At 37.5% G+C, this 6,000-nt stretch overlaps 1 protein-coding gene across 1 annotated transcript in view; it reads right to left on the reverse strand.

Moving 5' to 3' along the window:
• Nucleotides 1–6,000, reverse strand: part of LOC125240197 (serine/threonine-protein kinase BRSK2) — a 51,088-nt gene that overhangs the window by 43,416 nt on the left and 1,672 nt on the right. The window lies entirely within an intron of this gene.

Here is a 6,000-nt window from a genome sequence, read left to right on the forward strand (position 1 = left end):
ATTACTAGCATTCCTTGGGGCTTTGCGTTGGCCTGAAATAACTCGTATATCGCACGTTCTGAGAAAACCGGCCAAGAGCGTGTCGGGCCACGCTCAGTGTAGGGTTCCGTAGTTTTCCGTATTTTTCTCAAAAACTACTGAACCTATCAAGTTCAAAACAATTTTCCTAGAAAGTTTTTATAAAGTTCTACTTTTGTGATTTTTTTCATATTTTTTAAACACATGGTTCAAAAGTTAGGGGGGGGGGGATACACTTTTTTTTTCCTTTAAGAGCGATTATTTCCGAAAATATGAATATTATCAAAAAACGATTTTAGTAACCTCTTATTTATTTTTAAAAACCTATCCAACAATATAATATCACACGTTAGGATTGCAATGAAAAAATAATCACTCCCCACTTTACGTGTAGGGGGGTAATTTCAGCTTTCTAGTGCTAACGGTCACTGAGATTATCCGCGAACGGACGGACGGACGGACGGACAGACAGACATGGCGAAACTATAAGGGTTCCTAGTTGACTACGGAACCCTAAAAAGGGAGGAATTTCATGTGGTTCACTATTATCTAGCAGAAACTTTTTACGCATAAGTATATTTGATTCGTATAATAGTTCTCGCCAGAAGTCAAGTTTGGCAGAAACACCTTACGCAGAATATGCTTTGGCACAAATCATTTCGCAGATTTTTGTAATACCTACCGAATCGTCTATTGTCATAATGTTGATGAGCATAATAATAGTCTTCTAGTCGAACAATACATTTGCAGATAATATTTGTCCATAATATTTAGGCGGCATAAAGTTGCAATTTGCTATTTGATAGCGAGTTGGATGTGTTGGGGATGCAAGATACCTAACACTCCTCCTCGCTTCGCTCGTCGTCGTACCTAACGGTGACTCTGGGGCAGTTTTTCTATTTTGATAGCGAGTAATAATTTTGCTAATGTAATATTATGCTATAAGATGATTATGATACATACAATTATGCTAAATCGACCAAAGTAATGTTCTGTAAAACAATATTCTGCCAAATGTGTCTTATGCGTGGTAGTAATAATGCCAACTTAAGTTTTCTGCAAAATTACCATTATTGCGAAGTGTGTTTCGGACTAAAATTATTCTACCAGATTAGAGTAACCCATTTCATGGTTTAGCCATAAATTAAATATAAAAATATCATACCACCCCATACATTAAAATGCGACCGCCTACGAACGCGCTTACACTCCACCACACATAGATGGCACCACAAAAAAATGCCTTGTTGCCACCGATTATTTGTAGATTGGCATTAAGTGTCAATTCCGAGCCGTAAATCTATGTCAAAAGTGACACTTAACGCCATCTACAAGTATAATCGAAAGCTACAAGACATTTTTTTTGTGGCGCCATCTATGTGTGGTGGAGTGTAAGCGCGGTCTTAGGCGGTCGCATTTTAATGTATGGGATGGTATGATCTTGTTATATTTAATTTATGGGTTAGGATTTAAATATTTTTTTAATAGGTACATTTTATAGGTTAGATATTAATTTCAGAGTAAAATTGTATCAAGATTTCTATTTATAGTTTGATATTTATGTGCCATTTTCATACAAGTAATAGCTACCCTAAAGAAAAATTGAGGGACAGTTATTTTGGAAAGGCTTTTCAATCGCAGTCATAGCAAAAAGTCGAGAACGCTCGTACCGTTGGCGTGTTTTTAGGTATAGTCATGCGTGGGCACGCCGTGTCTTGCGTGGGCGACGGTCGCCGTCGCGTCTCATCGCATCGTCTACTTCCATATCCATAAGGTTTGATTGCGTATGCGTCGCATCGCCGTCGCGCGACCATCGCTTACGCAAGCCACGGCGTTAGAGACGCTGTCCATCGCATATAGGCGTTGTTTATACTATTCATTACAATGGGGCTTAATTGCGTAGGTAAATACTGTAAATAGTTGTAGTGAATAATAATGAGTAAAAATCGCTCGTATTTCTATCTTACTATACATCCTAAGCTCAATTCGTACAAAATGCATATTGCGTTTCTGGAATAGCGTAAGATACAACTATTCCAAAGTTACAATTGAAATGTTGGGTGTGTTAACACCAATATTTGCGATGTTTGTACTAGTGACTGGCGCAGTCGTGCAAACCTTTGCCAATTTGTAACTTTAATTGGTTTTTCACCTTTTATGACGTGACGCTGAAGGTGTGAAGAAAAAACGTTGAACAATTTTAAAGCTTACTATAGATTTGACAGTTTTAAATAACTCTTGAGGACGATATTATAACGTTAAGGAAATTAGAAAAAGAAAACAAAAGATAAGTTGAACTGCGCAAAACTTTCTTTACGACAAAAGATTCCGCTATCGCGCGGGTTTTGGCGTTGTCTCTGTTTAAAACTCGTCTCTCTTTATTTAAGTACGAATAACATAAATGTCGTTTACAGCATATAACATAACCTAACCACAAAATTAAAATTTTGAAAAAACCCCCGACCGCGACATAGTGGACCGATTTTCATGAAACATGGCTAAGAACACTCCCGACTAACTCAGCTTTCAAACAAAAAAAACTAAATCGAAATCGGTTCACCCGTTCGGGAGCTACGGTGCCACAGACAGACACACACACAGACAAACAAACAGACAGACAGACAGACAGACACGTCAAACTTATAACACCCCGTCGTTTTTGCGTCGGGGGTTAAAAACATGAAGTAGGCAAAACAAAAAGTGACCTTTACCAGGATACAACACAGTTGGTACATACCCACTTATAGAAAACAAGTCACAACATTAAATAAAAACCGGCCAAGAGCGTGTCGGGCCACGCTCAGTGTAGGGTTCCGTAGTTTTCCGTATTTTTCTCAAAAACTACTGACCCTATCAAGTTCAAAACAATTTTCCTAGAAAGTTTTTATAAAGTTCTACTTTTGTGATTTTTTTCATATTTTTTAAACATATTGTTCAAAAGTTAGAGGGGGGGGGACGCACTTTTTTTTCCTTTAGGAGCGATTATTTCCGAAAACATTAATATTATCAAAAAACGATCTTAGTAAACCCTTATTCATTTTTAAATACCTATCCAACAATATATCACATGTTGGGGTTGGAATGAAAAAAAAAATCAGCCCCCACTTTACATGTAGGGGGGGTACCCTAATAAAACATTTTTTTCCATTTTTTATTTTTGCACTTTGTTGGCGTGATTGACATACATATTGGTACCAAATTTCAGCTTTCTAGTGCTAACGGTTACTGAGATTATCCGCGGACGGACGGACGGACGGACGGACGGACAGACAGACATGGCGAAACTATAAGGGTTCCTAGTTGACTACGGAACCCTAAAAATGGGCCCATTATTGGAAAGAGGAAAATATTGGCTGGACAATCGGTGACCCACATTCAGCCGACGGAAGTGTTTCGCGTTCTGACGTTTCCACATTTTCAATATTGTAGTTTGTTAGCTTTCCTCTTATTGGTGAACGGCTTTAATGGCAATATTGCGAATGGAAGCAATATTGAATTTAAAATTCAAGATTGTATTGGTATATTTATTGTGAATTTGTCATGTTACGTAGCTCAAGAATTCAATCCTAGATCAGAAAGTAATTTCATTGAGTTAAACTCAATTTTCCTTGTTTTGGGGTGAAAAAATTAACGCTCGCAACGCTCAAGATTTCACTTTTAGAACCATTCGCAACTTTCGTGGTTCAATACACCCCCTTGTACTTTTTTAGGGTTCCGTAGTCAACTAGGAACCCTTATAGTTTCGCCATGTCTGTCTGTCCGTCCGTCCGTCCGTCCGTCCGTCCGTCCGTCCGCGGATAATCTCAGTAACCGTTAGCACTAGAAAGCTGAAATTTGGTACCAATATGTATATCAGTCTCGCCGACAAAGTGCAAAAATAAAAAATGGAAAAAAATGTTTTATTAGGGTACCCCCCCCTACATGTCGAGTGGGGGCTGAAATTTTTTTTCATTCCAACCCTAACGTGTGATATATTGTTGGATAGGTATTTAAAAATGAATAAGGGTTTGCTAAGATCGTTTTTTGATAATATTTATATTTTCGGAAATAATCGCTCCTAAAGGAAAAAAAAGTGCGTCCCCCCCCTCTAACTTTTGAACCATATGTTTAAAAAATATGAAAAAAATCACAAAAGTAGAACATTATAAATACTTTCTAGGAAAATTGTTTTGAACTTGATCGGTTCAGTAGTTTTTGAGAAAAATACGGAAAACTACGGAACCCTACACTGAGCGTGGCCCGACACGCTCTTGGCCGGTTTTTTGTTCTTGGTGTGTGCCCCAAAGTTGCTCAGACTATTACCTATATTATTATCCATGTTGCATGGGACTAAATACATACATCCTGTAGATGTAAATTAAATATCTATATAGTTTTCATCAATCATCATCCCACGCAGAAAATATAGCCTACAGCGTTTGAAGGGTTGATTCTGATATATAGTTTAAGTAATTGTCAATTTGCTTAATGGCTCAATCGACCGTAGTTGTTGCTTTCAAAACAAATATCCGATTCGCTAAAAGGTTTCACGATTTCGTTTAAGTTCAGAAATTGATTTTAAGCTACAACTAATTCGTAAATTATATCTAGCCTAATTTATCTTAAATGAACTTTAAACAAATTCTTAAAGTTATGGACAAAAGCTTATTATAGTTTTTATGTAATTATTAAAATTATAAAAACAAAAAAAAACGGCTAGATAAAATTAAAATAATATACTAACATAGGGCTAATATTTTACGTACATTTTTTAAAATTTAAGTATGTTTAGTATTATTTATAGTTTACATGGCCATTTGCTTTATTATATCTAAAAATTGGGCGTTCAAAAAAAATAGTTATTTGTTATACAAGGGGGCAAAGTTGTATTTTAACGCCGAGTGTGGAATTGAAAAACGAGCAAGTGAAAGGATTTAGAATCCTTTCACTTGCTCGTTTTTCAATTCCACACTCGGCGTTAAAATACAACTTTGCCCCCTTGTATAACAAATAACTATTATCAGACTCGAATAACCGAGACTGTCTCCCTGACCGTTTTAATGATCCAAACCTGATCAACGATAACTTTTTGGATGTGCCTGGGTGTAGCAGGGTTCCACTGTCTACCTTTTTAGATTTTGAGGGTAACTTATTTGGTAACTCTCTTTTTAACCTCAAGCCGGTCAATGAACAGCAGGTAGGTAAATATATTGTGGCTATTACTTCAAATTCAACCGGTGTAGACAACATTAATAGGGATATGATTGTACTTACACTCCCGCGTACGCTCTCTGTGATTACGGCTATCATTAATAAGTCAATATTGACTGGAGAGGTGCCTGCTATATGGAAGTCTGCCCTGGTCACCCCACTGCCTAAGGTGGATAACCCTTCTGAACCTAAAGACCTAAGGCCAATCAGCATACTTCCTTTTTTGTCTAAAGTCTTGGAAAAGGCTGTTTATGAGCAGTTCTACAAATATATAGAAGACAATAATATTCTACCTGACGTGCAATCAGGGTTCCGCAAGGGAATGGGAACGGTTACAGCTCTAATGGATGTAGTAGATAACATCATTTCAGAGCAAGACAATGGCAAGGGTACCTGTCTAGTGTTATTAGATTTTTCTCGCGCCTTTGATTGTATAGATACTGCCTTGCTAATCGCTAAATTGCGTTTCTATGGAGTAGGTTCGAGATCACTGGCGTGGTTTAGTGATTATCTGAATGGACGCACGCAATCCGTTAAATTAACTAAGTACGATGGTACAGTAATGATATCTGACTCTAGAAACCTAACCCGAGGAGTGCCTCAAGGCTCTATACTCGGCCCTTTACTGTATATTATATACGCTGCTGATATCACCAAAAGCATCAAAAACTGCAATTATCACCTATACGCAGATGACGTTCAACTATATTATGCAGCCCGTCCAAGTCAGTTCGATGAGGCACTACAAAAAATAAGTACAGACCTGGAAAATATCTCCACTTGGGCAGATAA

The sequence above is a fragment of the Leguminivora glycinivorella genome, chromosome 27, assembly GCF_023078275.1.
Source record: "Leguminivora glycinivorella isolate SPB_JAAS2020 chromosome 27, LegGlyc_1.1, whole genome shotgun sequence".
NCBI classification, from domain to species: Eukaryota; Metazoa; Arthropoda; class Insecta; order Lepidoptera; family Tortricidae; genus Leguminivora; species Leguminivora glycinivorella.